Consider the following 16719-nt stretch of genomic DNA (forward strand, 5'->3'; position numbering starts at 1 on the left):
ACTCCTTGGACTTTATACAATTAATTACTCTATAGTTTATGCAATACCTTCGTGAGGCATAACACTTGGAAGTATGACAATTACAAGATGATGCTTTTCACTCTACCCACTTATTCTCTACTTGCAAACAGATAGCAAGAGCCCTCTAAAAGGTTTATTCCTGCACACAGCAGCAGCCTTCCCCTGTAATTTCAAGTGCTGGAGGTCAGTGCAAATTATAGAAGGACACCTCCCCCAGCAGATACACGTCTGTAGCCTCTGCATGATGTACTTAAAGTGCCCTCAATTCAGACAGACGATGAAGGAAAGACTAGGAGATAGAGGAGAGGATGTGACATTACGGCCAGAGCTGCAGGCTTTGGTGCTGGGGAACCAGGTTGAAGTCTCTGTGTCGGCTTGCCATCCTCGGTTTCTAGCCAGACCACTTAATCTCCCTGTACCTACAAAAAAATTATGTTGCTGTGTAATGTAACTGATGCTCATGTAAAGTGCTCCAATACTTTGAGATCGGTCGCGCTATCTAAAAAAACAAGCGTGATAACAAATTTAGATTGCTGGTGCTGCTTTGGATCATATTATGTAAAAACTGGACAACAGCGGAAGTGGTGAGGGGATAGTGAGCATAAACAATGGGCAGTGGAAAGATGGAACACATGCACTGTATGGAGTGTGGGGATACATTTAATTTTTTATTTTTTAAGTTTTCAAAAAGAATGAATTTATACAGCAAAAGGCAGAGGTACACAAATAACATGCGGTCACCAAACACGCTTGAGCTAAAAAAAAAAAAAGTTGTAGAAAAGACTGGTTATGCCAAATGTTAATGTTAAGATTCTTGGAATACATGTCCCAATGTCCAGATATGATTATAGGTTTTCTTGGTTCCCTTTTTATTAAAGTCATAAAAAATAACAGGAACAGCCAACACGAGTTTCGACTGTATGGCTGCCATAGCAAGGGCTTTTTCAAAGCTATTTGATACACCATGAGCATATCATAATGTTAATAGAAACTTAGAAACATACATAACATATATATATAGTGTTCAAAATACATATATATAGATTATATATACATTCCAACATATAATATAACATGAAAATTAAGCAACTAAGAAATAGTAACTGAAGAGAAAGGGAAAAGAAAAGACAAATGAAAAAAGAAGAAAAAGAAGAACAAAATTATCAAAACAATAATTATCCCCTACTTCTATATATCAGTATTGTATAAATAGAAGGCAGATTTTAATCCTGTTAGAGTACGTAAAGAGAGTATCTAATTCCATATTACTTGTAGCAGGTAAAATCAAATGATTTTCTCTCACAACAAAGTCACATTAGTAGCACCACATCTATCTGTTTGTTCGTAATAGACCAAACCAGGAGGACTAATTGCGGTAACATTTATGGTTGAAAAGTAGGATCCTAGAGTGTTCCAATCTTATTTTTCAGCATAAACAACTAGAGAAAAGTATCAGTGTCCAGGCGTCAAAGGGAGAAGGATAACAAGTTTTGAGTGATACATAATCAATGGCATAAAGAGGAAAAATGGTTTCCTAATATGTCACAAGGATAGAGATAAAAAGAAAAGAACCAGATGAGCCACAGAAAAGCAATAACCAGGGAGAGTGTCATCCATGTCCATAGATCACAGAAAAAGGGGAATGACAGATTCCATCTTATATATAAATGTTGCGCAAAAACAAAATCAACAATATAATACTGTTTAAATTTCACTTACTGATTAAAAGGCCCATGTAAGTCACAAGAAAAGAGACACCCAAACATAAAGGAGAACATAGAGAAAGAGTAATGGAGCTGCCTCCTAGCTGTTCAGCCTGCTTACACCAACTGACCAAGATCATGCACCCAACATTCTATGAGGTCATAACATTCCATTCACAACCAGGCTGAACAGCAGGAAAGAAGTAAAGAAAGAAAGAAGATGTGAAATAACATCACAACAGTTATCATAAACTATGGGACTGTAGGGGTGAGCATGGAGTCGCAAGTGTTACTCACTAAAAGAAATTAGATAGTATGTCCAATCTGTCTTGGATAATAAAAGAAAGGATAGGAAATTGGTAAGTAGTGATGTTTACCAAATGTAACTGCATAAAAGAAAGCATGGTAATGTATCAAACAGGTGCTATGTGGAGAACCTTTAGTAGGCGGGTGCATCAATGGCCATGAATCAGCAAAGATGAAAAGAATACAATCAATTGCCTACATATTAAAGGAGCCTTAGTGAAAAAAAAAAATCAATAGCAAACAAGTTGTTAGACATGGGGGTCTCTTGTTGGCAATGGCTTGCATCGTTGTTCAAGTAGAAACCATTCTTCCTAGTCAGGATGAGTGGGATACACTACTGAAATAACCTCTGCTCACCCCCTTTGGTAGCTTGGCACAAGCAGTCAGGCTTATCTTAGAGGCAGTGTGTAAAGCATTTGCACATAACCAACAGTAACACAGTGAAAACACTACAAAAAGAAATAATACAGTACTTGTATGCACTTTGAAATAATACCCTTAAAAATACATTTCCTTGAAATCGGTAGCTCCATCTGGTGCTACAGTGTTGCTGAAAACAAGAGAATCCAACAGTTCTGTCCGACCGCATCGGTCGTGGTGTCAGCAGACTCGTAAATTGTACCATCGGTCTGTCCGGACTGCGGTGTGTCGTAATTCTTACAAGCGGTGCCCCTAAGCCAATATGCGATCACAGTCAGTGACTGCATCGGTGAGGCCAGGGCAGTGGAGTGAAGCGAGGCGGTGCGGGGTGCGGTGCCCACAGGTCATGATGTAAGCCGTTGCGGCAGTCGTCATCGTCGGTGAGACCAGGGTTGTGGTGCGAGATGCGGCGGTGCCCTCTGCCATGCCTTCAGGACACAGAGCCAGTGACTGAGTCGGCTGCTTTCTTCCCACTGTGGCAACTGAAACCACGGTTCCAGAGAATGTACCCAGAGGTCGGTGAAGACTTTGCGGTCCCTGACACTTCAGAACAGGAAGTAATTTTGCACAGTCTATGTAGGACACTAACTCTTGTATCAGGTGTTTCCACCGTGATATGTTCATTCAATACACCTGTCACCAGAAAATCCTTCAGGTTCTGGCGAGCTATTGTTACTTCTGCTGGGCTGTTTAGCACCGTTGGAGCCCATTCCACGTTCAGAAGCTGAGTCCTCAGCAACCTGGGCATGTCTAATTTTTAAGCAAGCTACTTTCTTCTTTTTGAATTGAGTCTTTGCTTTAGGTTGTTCTTCCTGTTTGATAATGTAATCTGAATTACGATATGTTTCCTTTTTTGTCTTTGGTCGATCTTCAGTCTTTTGTTCTGATCACCCGTCCCTCTCTTGAGTTTTTTGATAAAGCCTGAAAGGAACGAAAGAAACGTGTATCAGTGCCCTGATACAGGTCAGGTTTTCTAATTCTATCACGATTCCTGAGGTTCCGTTTTATCTCCAAGTCCAGGGTAGGTCCAGGCCAGTACTCATTCTGTATCTGTTTCAATGCTTCTGGAATGACTGCAATAGAAGGGGTACCGTGTATTCTGACTTAAACGGCAGCAAAGATTGTTCCCCAAGTAGTACAATCGAGGGAACCATCATCATTGGTAAGCAAATGGTTAGCATTTTCTGTTTTTCCTGCGGACGCGTATGGGGAAATACTGCTTCCACCTGTGCAATTTTTGAGCTATCCATAACGGAATTTGCTCCTGTTTGGAACAGATTGTACCTATTACTGATTTCAGTGTCTGTGGGTTAATTGTAGGTGTGGTCTGATGTGGACCAACTGGAGTATTTCTCGCAGGTTGGACTGCTAATGTTCACATGACAAACTGAACAATGTGTCTGTATAGCTGGACTATGTCATTGTATATTGTACGGACTTAATCCACTGGTAATGTATCTACCTCAGGATATGGAGTACATGTCACTAAGACCAACCAGGTCGTTCCTTCAATGCTGAGTGGGCCGGGTCTTACAACAGATGTGGTGTTTGGGAGGGCGCCTTTGAACCAGTTTCTATGTTGTTGGTAAGTTAACAGGACTTCAATGTCTTTTTATGGAATGTATTCGTCCGGTGGTTCAACTACAATGTATGTGTGAAACAATTTGATTTGTGGATCTGCAGGCAGGAACTGAACCCAAGAATAGAATACCTCTGATCCGAACACCTGGTGTGCCTCAATCACGAAGGTAACACAGCCACCTGATGCGGGTACGCCGGGTTCTAACAACTTTATAGTAACTGCATGTCTGCAACTTTCTGCAATGTTGAGAGAGTTTGCAAATTCGTCTTCCCCCGAGCCCGAACCACCATGTGTGGACTCAGTCATTCTCAGGAGAAGAATATAGGTTTTAGTAATTAAGGGTTTTGCACAATGTGGGAACCTTTTATTCTTACAAGCTTGTTAAAACCTTCAGCCAATACGCAGAGTATATCTGCTCAGCTGAGGCGGATCTTCCTTCTCACTTCAGACGTCTCTGAAAATTGTGTGTAAGGCTTTCTAAAAAAACAAGACTGAACTACTCAGATTTTAACTGTTGATAAAAGAACCAAAGCAAGGTTGGCGGCTCCAAGCCAGGTAGTTCCTAGGAATTCCCTGGACCTGTGCGTTTTGGATGACTTAAACTGAAGGCTTGATGTCCAGATCGCTTCCAGACATCCCCACCGGATATGTCCGCCGTTAGAGCAGCTAGCTCTACAGTGCTGCTATAACCCCCCTGTATCTTACAGTGGTGTAGGTAGTTTCTGGCAACCACTGAACATGACAACCCTGATTCCTCAGAGATCGTGGAAAATAGCACAGTACTTTTCGCTCAGTCACTCGTGCTCACTTATTCTCAGAAAATACACAGGATGGCGATTAGGACAATTCAATAAGTATTTATTGGTCCAGAGTCAGTCTTGTGGAAAATATATTTGCTGCAACAATCAGGGGACAGAAGCATACAAAAGAAACCGCAAGTATTAATATAGTAAACAGTAGTTGTATCTCTACCATAGTGCTAAGAAGATGAACAAGTATAGTTCAGATATCACAGTAGCACCTGCATACTCCTATACTGTGCTCCCTATGCCATTTGCCTAAATGTATCTAGCCTAGATATGTAGGTGGAGCATGTATATGTGTGTAAATATATATCTGTTTTTTAGCCAAGAATCCCCTAGGGAAGAACCAACCCCTCACCTGATGGTAGAGAATGAAGGACCCCGTCTCTCCTCCGAGGATAACACCCCGCAAGGGATGTCAGACCGTTGCGTGTCGAAGATTCAGCATGCAGGACCCCATGTCAGCTTGGAAGGAATTCTCCTCTAATTTGTAGGGGGGAATAAGGGTCTTAATTGTTAGAGTGATCACTCCAGGGTTTGTTCAAGAATCGATATGTTTTGAAAACAATCATAAATGTTTTGAAATCAATCAGAAATATTTTTCCACACAAATGCGACCATGCACAGCGGACTGTTGGCCAAGGATGAAAAAGTGGTGACTCTTATACAGAATAATTATCAGTAGCGGCTGGGGAGATTTGATACTGGTGAGGCGAAATATTTATTGTACTGCACTGCAGCGAGCGAGCGTAGCGAGCGAGCTCAAACAACCTACTGAAGGTTCAGGGGGTTCTCCCCCTGAGAAAAGTTTGACAAAAGAGTGGATAAATTGTGCATTTTCAAGCAAATTTGATAAAGCAGGAAGGTTAATAAAGCAAGTATTAATTGCCTTGCTATGTCCCTGTCAAGCAGCATCACACCCCTGTACATCTCCCTTCTATGTTCATTGCCTTGCTATGTCCCTGTCAAACACCAGCACAACCTTGTATGTCTCTCTTCTATGTTCATCGCCTTGCTATGTTCCTATCAAACAGAAGCAAGGTCCTGCATATCTCTCTCTGTTCTGTTCATTGCCTTGCTATTTCCCTGGCAAGCAGCAGCATCTTTTTTGACAAGACATGCTGCCACTTCTCCTTGTCTGCATGAATGCATGCTGCTGCTTTTCCTACATCACAGTTTTCGCAGAGTGAAGGCTGTCACACAAGGATCATGGTAACTGCAATACTTCAAATCACAGGATACATCATGGCTGCCTTTTCCTGGAAAGCAAGGGATTATGAGAGCTCCATCACAGTTTTCTTGTCAAAATGACAGGCTGTGATGACCACAGTCAATTTGCTAATTTAACCCCTTCCATGCTCATGACGGAACGGTTCCGTCATGAGCATAAGGTGGCCTGTGCTTATGACGGAACTGTTCCGTCATGGTTCCATAGGCCCAATGGAACGTTCAGCACCGGGGGAAAATTCGCGCAGCACAGAAGGGGGTTAAGAAGTAATGTGTATCACAAATCCCTTATTTCACAACTAAGGCACAGACATTTTTAGATACCCTAGTAGGGATTCTTATTCACCCTGTAAGAGTGCTCCGAACATTCAGCCAGCCTTTCACATCTGTCTGTTGGTGGCAGACATACACTTTCAGTATTATAAATGAGTCTTCTTGCTGCTCTTCTGATGCAAAGACAGTCCACTGATCTGTTTGAAATATTTGTTGGGAATCAGATTGCAATTTGAGTCAACTAGGAAAGGGTGAGACAGCTTGCCAACACTTTTGTCACACATTTTTGGTGTCACTGTAAGTAGCTCTCAACTGCGGAACTCAAGTGAATTAAAGCGATGTAGGAGGAATAACTTTTCTACCACAATAGTACTAGAAACATCTATGGGTCCATATTAAAGAATAATAATGCCATTTGGTTACATTTGGAAATGCATGTAGACTCGCTGTTTTCATTTTAGTGCTGCAAATGGAAGAGTAAATGATGGCATTTGTGAAAAGCAATAACACTCACCATTTAATAAATGTAAATATTAATGGGATTCAATGGTACCGAAATCTAGAGAAAATTGTGTGCCGTTTTAGTATGCCTAATCCATGTTAAGAATTAAATATGCCAATAAGCAAAAATGTATCCAATAATGTTTCCAGACAGGGAGCCCTACATAGTCATCAGATAGTCAGCCTTGCTAAAGCTGAGAAAGGCATAGCACTATTCTGAGTCCATAACATCACCTCTCCCACTGAATGCTAACATAATTTAACTCCTTGGGCCCAGGGCTAGCCTACAGCATGTTTGATCCCAACCTAGTAGTGCTCTAAGTAGGTAAAACATGAGTGACAATTTGAGAACATGGTTGACATGATGTGATGCGGAAAACAGTAGTAGTGTTCATTTAATCCCCTTTGCGTTATATATATGGTATGGCTCTATCTCAACACTGTCTCAAATATATTTTGTGCTCATGATGATGACTGCGCAGTATTTTGTTTTCTCCTGAACAATGCCAATGAATGATCCAAGCTGAAACCCAGACCGTGGTTAAAAAAACAGTGTTCTGTGCTGCGTCCCTGTGGCTCTTGTGTTGCTGCGCGTGCCTGACAACGCCGACAGCTTTTAAACTAAAGAAAGTGCTTGAAGAGGGAAACTGCCTCCAAAGCCCACTCATTCTCGGCGCCTTGGAACTCAGGCTTCTCTTGTGAGGGGGTGGGCTCCAATTTTTAGACTTCAGGAACAACACAGAAAGAGGCACGCATATATGCAGCATTGCACAGTCGTAGTCAGACCTTTAGTGGAAAAAGTGAGGATTAAAAGGTTATCTGATGTTCTAAAACTATGATGGGACCTGTACTGGAGCTGGGACTGAACCAATCTGCTCTAGTTCTGGTGTCTACGCTCACTGGCGAGAAGGCATGATGTGCTTGAACACTACGATTCTGGGAGGCAGCTACAATGTTACACCAGAACCACAAGCACTGCCTGTGCCATTCTGCTGCTGGGAGTCAGCTATTACCGAGCTCTGTCCACTGCCGCACTCTCGCCTTAACACTGCACCGCTCACGGTGTTACTCAGACACCTTACTCATGTCTGGACAATGGGTGCACCTCATTGGTACCAGTGTAACACCTAAACATAACAATAAACAACAAAGATTTTGCTTTTCAGCCTTATTAGAGGGCCTTCCCCTGCACTGGCCGTCCTAAATTTGCATCCATGCCAGTTGCTCAACCTAAATGTAGCCAATCTATAACTATGCGAAAATCGCTGGGGCCGCACAATCACATAATTCCTGTGGCCTTGCCTATAGGTTCCAATACATGCGTCCATACAGTACAAGCACACACAGTACTCAACACCACCACTAAGCTTCCTCCTCCATCAAACTCACGCCTTCATACTGCCACACTTGCATTTACTCACTATACTTGTGCACATGCATACTAGCTACTACTAAAGATGACCTATTCATTGTTCTTTGTGCAACGGTCCTTGGCTTCCAGGGCAAGTTTGAACCCTAAAGCAAGGTCCCAATACAGACATGCATACCGTACAGGCGCACACAGCCCTCTAAAGCACCGCCACTCGCCCACATGCTTCCAGTCATGCAGCCTTCATCGCTCATCCATACACACCACACCAATGAGTACCAAGGCTCTTCCCCGTGGGCACCTCTGTCACTATATGGCGCTGACTCGCCAGCACACTACCATTCACTCAGTACTCTCCTTCAGTCACACACTCACCATAATGCAGCTTCTTCCAGTCATCAAAACCCTCATTCTCACTCATTATCACCAACATTTGGATGAGCAGCTGCCACGCTTTTAGGAGTCCCTACAAGACAAGTGGGACTATGTAGGCGTGTCTGGGGTTTTTAAAACGTCTGGCGGCAACAAGGGTAGTGCACATCATACAGGAAGGGCTGTCCCCTTATAGGTACATTTTCTTAACATGCCTTCTCCACTGGGCCAACCTAAGCATGGCCCAAAGCATCCGTGCCTTCATCTCGCAAAATTGTGCAATCTTAAAATCAAGCTTGCTCTCAGCATGGTTTGAAATCAGGTTTTCTGTACATAGCCATAATTTCAAAATAAATTGTAATATTCGTAAACCTTAATCCAAGTAATACAGTTATTAGAGCATGTTTGCAATGTATGCATGGTCACTGGATTTATATGACAAGACGGAGGTCCTCATCCTCGGACAATCCCCATCTGCCTGGGACGACTCCTGATGGCCCACGACACTGGGCACTGCACCGAAACCCACGGACCACGCACGCAACCTGGAATTCATCCTGGACTCCTCCCTCACGATGACCAAGCAAGTCGACGCAGTCTCGTCCTCATGTTTCAACACTCTGCGCATGCTCCGAAAGTTTTTCCGGTGGATCCCCACCGAAACCAGAAAGACGGTCAACCAGGCCCTCGTCACCAGCCGACTGGACTATGGGAACGCCCTATATGCAGGAACTACAGCCAAACTTCAGAAACTCCTTCAACGCATACAGAACGCCTCCGCACGACTCATCCTCGACACCCCTCGCCACAGCCACATATCCGCCAACTTGAGAAACCTGCACTGGCTCTCCGTCAGCAAGAGGATCACGTTCAGGCTGCTCACCCACGCACACAGAGCTCTCCACAACATGGCCCCCGAATACCTCAACAACCGCCTCTCGTTCTACACCCCCACCGCCAGCTCCGCTCCACCAGCCTCGCCCTCGCCACCACCCCACGGATTCGCAGCACCACCACCGGAGGAAGATCATTCTCCTACTTGGCAGCCAAAACATGGAACTCCCTCCCCGCACAGCTACGACTGACCCAGCACCATCTCACCTGCAGGAAACACCTCAAGACCTGGTGATTCCAGCAATAGCGGCACCCCGTCCCCCTCCCTTCAGCGCCTTGAGACCCTCACAGGTGAGTAGCGCGCTCTACAAATGTACTGATTGAATGATTGAGAAAGCGTGGAGAACTAAATTATGTGGTAGTGTTGTGCGGCAAGAAAAGGCAAAGTATGTGGCGTAATGCAGTACATTTTATGATAGCATTATTGAATTGTTGTACAATTTTTGCACAAGTTAACACAATTTTAACTCACTAGTACCAGTTGACATTCCACATTCAACAATTATTCAATATTTCCAAAGGGCATTCACCTGTATGGCAACACGTGTTGCTGTGATTATTGTAACTTTTGGTCCATCTGGGCTGGAAGGATATTTTTCTTCAAACTTCCAAGCAACTTTCTGAAAAGTGGGCCACAGAAACCGGATTTTTACACACACACACTCGGAATCCTTTTGGACTGTTTGACCTCGACTGCTCCATGGATCGCCAGGGAGTTTCTACCCCCTGACACCCGACCGTTCTCTTCGTCCCACTTTCACTGATTGTTTGGGGAAGTTTTCGACTCTGCTGTTCTTCTTTGTAATTCGCATATTACATACGCACAATGACGAGTACACTAGGTTCACACAGTCGTCGCTCGCAATAATGGCGGGGGGTTAAAAAGAAAACTTACCTGACCGGGTCCATCCGCACCGGCTCGGCTCCTGACCTGGGTCGGGATTCCGCTTTCTAAACCGGAACAGGCATGCTGCAGCTCCCACTCCTCCACCAAAAGCCAATCACAATAGCGTGGAGTCCCGGGCGGCGCCCAGCCAAGAACCAGTAGGGACGCCATTTTCTCCATGTAGGCTGCAGCCTGCATAGAGAAAATGGCAAGTGCACATGACTGTAGTACCCTCCGGCCGGGTAGCGGTGCAGACTACCCGCGCTGGGAGGACGCTGTTCAGCGCCGGCGTGTGTCGTCACACGCCGGCTATAAAATAAAGAGGCGTGCCCCGGCAGTCAGGACCACGCGAGTGAAGGGAAAAGCTGTGTCCCTCGCCTAATTGCGGCTGCGGCGCTAGTTATAATTACGCGCTGGCAGCCCCATCACACTGGCAACGAGGCGGAAAAGAGCCTATGTCCACTACTGCATGTCCCCAGCAATGGTGTAGAGCAATTGAGGGGGGCCATATCACCACAGGGGTACTGGTAGATCTGTAGAGGCCTACTGTGGTGCTCCTGTGAGACCTGCCACAGGCTGTTGGAGACCCCCAGCCCCGTGGGGTGCCTGGAGAAGAACAGAAGTGTCCCTAGTTGCCCTGCCTGAACCCTAATTCGAGCATTTCACGCTCCTTTGGAGGGAAGGATATCACGGTGAAGCCTGCCACCCAGAGTGCAGAGGCGAGATTACTGAGCTGAGAAGGTAGGCCGAGCACGTGCCGCGTAGAGTATCTGCGACTGTGCAGAAATGGCGTTGATCCCGGCCATTGAGCCATTCACAGTTGATGGCGCCCCATCTTCCCTCGCCCCGTGGTGGAGAGACTGGACTGACTGGCGCCAGAAATATTTTGAAGGGGCAGGCGCAGGGCCGTACTGCTCCATTTGGAAGGCAAAGACATCCACTGCTCACTCAACTACAGAGCAATGGAGAATGGGCCCCGATCGCATACGTGAGTCGCTTGCTGACGGACACGGAACAGAGATACTCGCAAATCGAGCGAGAGGTGATTGCCATCCACTGGGTCTGCCAGCACTTTCACGTATACGTGTATGGCCATCCATTCACCATATCCACAGACCACAAACCCCTGATCCCCCTGTTCCAGGGGTCAGTATCCAAGCCTCCCCGAGGATTGAAAAATGGATCCTCTAGCTACAAGGTTATGACTATCAAGTGGAATACAAGCCAGGTTCCTCCAATCCGGCGGACTATCTATCACGGCATCCCAGGGCCGCCACTAGAGCAGAAGAGGAGGACTCGAGGACACGGAAGAATATGTCCGGCAGGTGTCCGAGAGGTCGCGGCTGCTCCCCATGAGCCTTGAAACCATCGTGGAAGCTACCCGGACAGATAAATGTCTGCAACTAGCCATCGGAGCAGTCCAATCTAACAACTGGTGCCACATCCAATCCACCATGACCAGGCGGACGCCATAAGCAAGAACTGTCCTGGAGGCCGTTATGAAAGTAAAAGACGAACTGTTGATGGACAGCAGTGGTTGTCTACTCAGAGGCCCTCAACTGGTGATCCCCTCAAGTCTTGCTCAACAAGCTGTGGACCTCGCACACCGAGGACACCAGAGCATGGTGAAGACGAAGAGCCAGTTAAGGGCAAAAGTGTGTTTCCCAGGAATAGACCCCCTAGTGAAACTCACGGTCAGGAGGTGCTCATGGTGCCAAGCGTCGAGCCAGCCAGACCGGCCCCACCATGTCATCACGGAAGACAACCCGCAGCAGCCATGGGAATGCATCAGCGTATACTTCGGACACCTCCCAGATGGACGATATGCACTGGTGATCATTGATGACTACACAAAATATCCGGAGGTCGAGATTGTGGGGAACCAGACAGCCACGGAGGTGATCACCAAGCTTGAGAAAGCCATCGCGACCCATGGCATCTTCAAAGTGGTGAAAACAGACAACGGTCCACCTTTTCACGGACAAGACTTTGCGGATTACCTCAAGGCATGGGGCATCCAACACCGGAAAGTGACCCCCCGCTGGCCCCAAGTGAACGGGGAGGTAGAAAGATTCATGCGCACCCTCAACAAGGTAATACACATTGCGCATGCGGATGAAGCACCCCTTGAAAGAGCCATATGCAGTTTCGGCTCACACCCCATCTCACGACTGAAGCAGCTCCAGGGCCGGCAAGCATGGGCCGAGTAGTACGAGACACCATCCCACATCACCCGAGCTAGACCCCGTCTCGGATTAACGCTGGAAAAGTATTCGCTATCAGGACCAATTCCAATGATCAAGCCAGCGCCAGCTGACGAGGCAGAGTGTCGGACATTCAAAGGGGGGACAGAGTCTACGTCAAGGACCGGTACCCCGGGAGCAAGTTCCGGCTCCCATTTGAATACAAACCCTGGACTGTCACTAGAAGCTCTGGCACCTTAATAACGGCCCAAAGAGGAGCGGAAGAAATCACCCGCAATATCTCCTTCTTCAAAAGGGTACATGCTGGAACTCGGGAGCAACCGTCAGCGAACAACCTTGACGCCAGACCCAATTATCGACCGGAAGAACTAGAACCGAATGGTGACCAGGGGATAACACTCGAAGGTACTCCAGATGCGTCTTGGCCAGAGTACCCCTGAGCTGTTGGGAACGCCAGACAGATCCCAGCCAAGACCTCTGGAGGGGGAGGACTCACAAGAAAAGGCTCCATCCTTGCCCTCCTCCCGGGTAGAACACTCCGGGTATGACCTGAGACGCAACCCGGTACCGTCCTCCAGCCTGGCAGGGTTCCTGGTGTGATGAACTACGGACTAGACTCTTCTAAGAACTGGTAACAGATCTACGCTGTCATTTCATTGTTAACTGTTTATTGTTTAATAAAGGTTGGAACAAATGTAGTATCCTCCGGCCGGGTAGCGATGCAGTCTACTCGCACTCTGAGGACGCTGTTTAGCGCCGGCGAGTGTCGTCACACGCCGGCTATAAAATAAAGAGGCATGGCCGGGGTCCAGCAGTTGGGACCACGCGAGTGAAAGGAAAAGCAGACTCTCTCGCCTAATTGCAGCTGCGGCGCTAGTTATAGTCACCCGCTGGCAGCCCCATCACAATGACTGCTTTGGTCTGCCCCTGGGCTTACCAAGCAGCCAAGGCACTTAGAATGGTGCAAGTCACTCCTCCAAGACCCGCCCGCCCTCAACAAGGCATTTGCTCCCGACTGCCCCCAACCAGGCATTTGCTCTCACCTGCTCCCGACTGCCCCCAACCAGGCATTTGCTCTCACCTGCCCCCTGCTGTCTGCTTTCCCACAGCGCGAGAAGCAGAAAATAAAGTGGGATTTTTATGTTTAAAGTATTTTATTGAAGCAGGGTGGGGTAGGACACAAAGGGGCATGGAACAAGTAAACCACAGGAACCGCACATCAATGCGCATTGTACAGCAAGTACAGTAATGCAGTTACAAGTTTGCAAGAGGTCCCATCCGACTCGGGAGCATAGCTTTCGCACCTGTGGTCACATACAAACAACGAGGGGGGGGGGGAGAAAGGGAGGGAGGGACGGGATGGGGGGAAGGAAAGGAAATCAGGGGGGGGGGGGAACAAAAGAGAACGGAAGAAAAAGGAAAAGGAAAAAAAAAAAAAGGGGGGGGGGGAGGGGAAGAGGGGAGGGGAAAAAAAAGGGAGGGGTGAAGGGGGGAGAAGCAACCCCGCTCCAAAAACCTACCTAACCAAACAGAACCCCCAACTACCTAACCCTAACCCACCCCCTGTACTGTGCCAATATCTACAGTCTCCGCTACATGCAACTCTCCGAAAATCCCCGCTATACAGTACCGACCCCACCCAATCAAGCAGGCGGGTCCGGTGGCGGCGTCAGCCTTAACAACCTAAGGTATCTAGGGCAGGTGATCTCCCGAAACTCGGAACATAACAGGCTGTGAAAGGGCTCCCACAGTTCCTCAAAGGTGTCGGTATCCCCCAAGGCTACTAAGGACATCTTCTCCATTCCAAGGACATGCCATAATCTGTGCAGCCAACCAACTACAGAGGGAAGTGTGGTAGTGCGCCAGTGTATGAGAATATTCTGCACCGCTGACCCCAGCGCAATTGCGATCTGTCTACCTCTCTTAGATCTAAGGGGATACATCAGCCCATTCGGCAACCCCGGCAGAACATAGGCCGGGAATCTAGGCAGTTCTATCTCAAAGCATTTGTCTACCTCGCCCAAGACCTCTTCCCAGTAAGGAGCCAGCAGGGGACATTCCCATAGTATGTGTGTTAGTGTACCAGTATTGCCACAGTTGCGCCAGCACGTCCCTGGTATTGCCCTGTCCATCTCGTGCAGTTTCTCCGGGGTACGGTACCAGTAGGTCGAGATTTTAGTGAAGGTCTCCGTAAGACCCGTGTGGTAGGCCGAGTGACGTGCGCGGAAGGAGATGTGTTCCCATTCCTTATGGCTCAACACGCGCCCGAGCTCACGCTCCCAACTTTCCCGACCGGGATTGTGAATATGAAAGGAGGGGGGCTGCAGCATTTTATACAGGTCTGAGATCAGTTTTGCGTCCGACGTGCGAGTAATTAACCAACGCTCATACGCCGTGATTTCCCGGTGTGCCGCGTCGCGCACTTGGGGTTGTAATGCCCAGTGGCGCGCCTGCATGTATCGCATACGCTCCGTTTCCGGGAGGCCATAATCCCTCCTCAGGTCCGGGAAGGGGACAACTCCCTCAGGGCAGTACAAGAGATACAGAGTGCAGCAGCGGGCCACCCGCCAGCGCTCATAGGCGCCCTGCTCCATCCCGGGGCCGAAGTCCGGGTTGCCAATGAGCGGCGTAAAAGGAGAGGGGAAGGTGGTAAGCTCGCACCTGGCAGCCACCGAGTCCCACGTCCGGAGCGGGACCCGCGTTACCAGAGACGCATAGAGATTGAAGGGTCGGTGGGCCTGCCTCAAGAATGGTACTTCCTGCAGCGTCCTACCCGCCACCGCCTGGTCCTGGAACAGCCAGTGCTTGTCAGACTCCCACCGGCTCCATTCCACTAGATAGCGGAGCTGAGCTGCCTGGAAATATTTCCGCAAGTCCGGTATCCCCAGCTCCCCGGATTCCGGTGACAGCATAGCGATGCTTCTCTTGATCCTCGGCCTGCGGCCCTGCCACACGAACCGCGCAATGGCAGTCTGTGTCTCCGCAAGCCACCCCGCGGGGGGCTGGAGCGGCAACGCTCTGAAGAGGTAGAGCACCTGAGGCAGGAGGGTCATCTTCACCGCGGCCACCCTACCCAGTAACGACAGCGTGCCCTTATCCCACCGGCCCAATTCCTCCCTGATTTTCGCGCCCAGAGCCGCGTAATTGGCCGTGACCATCTCCGGGAGGGAGGGCGCCAATAGGATCCCCAAGTACGGGACCCGGTCCCTGGACCAGCTCAGAGGGTAAAGCCTCTGTAGTTCCGCTCTAGTGGCGTTAGTAAGCGAAATGTCAAGGGCGGCCGACTTCCCCAGGTTCACCTTGAAGCCCGCCACGTCGGCGAATAAGTTCAGTTCCTCTACACAGGCCGGCAGCGATCTCCGCGGGTCATCCAGCGTCAGAATGACATCATCCGCGTATAGGCTGATCGCATGATGGAATTCACCCATCTTGACACCGACAATGTCGGGGTTCTGCCTAACCCTCTGAGCAAAAGGCTCCATGTACAGGGCAAAGAGCAAAGGGGAGAGAGGGCACCCCTGTCTCGTACCCCGCTCGATGGGGAAGGGTCGAGAGCTGCCGCCGTTCACCCGGACTACCGCAGAGGGGAACCGGTAACAATTGAAGATCAGGTGACGGAACTTCTCCCCAATCCCAAATTTGCTCAGGACCTTCTCTAGGTAGGGCCAGTGCACCCTGTCGAAAGCCTTCTCCGCGTCTATGGACAGGAGCATCCTCTCCCCAGGGATCCTGGAAGCCTTCTCGAGGATGTGCGTCACCCTCTTTGTGTTATCTACTGTTTGCCTACCGGGCACGAACCCACTTGGTCCGAGTCAACCATGCCCGGGAGGTGCAACGCCAGGCGTGCAGCTAATATACTGGTGAACACTTTCAAATCTGTGTTCAGCAGCGAAATGGGACGGTAGGACCCACAGGCGGTCCTGTCCTTACCCGGCTTCGGAATCACGGAAACCGCGGCCTGGAGAAATTCGGAGGGGATGGCTCCTGGCTCTGCGAAGGAGTTAAAAAGGCGGGTCAGTAGAGGCGCCAGTTCCTGGCAGAAGGTTTTATAGAACAGCGGGATAAAGCCATCCGGACCCGGGGCCTTGCCCAATTTAAGCCGGGATATCGCCGTGATCACCTCCTCGATACGGATGTCACGCTCCAGATACTGATCCT

This window comes from Lissotriton vulgaris, chromosome 2_1, assembly GCF_964263255.1.
Source record: "Lissotriton vulgaris chromosome 2_1, aLisVul1.2, whole genome shotgun sequence".
NCBI classification, from domain to species: domain Eukaryota; kingdom Metazoa; phylum Chordata; class Amphibia; order Caudata; family Salamandridae; genus Lissotriton; species Lissotriton vulgaris.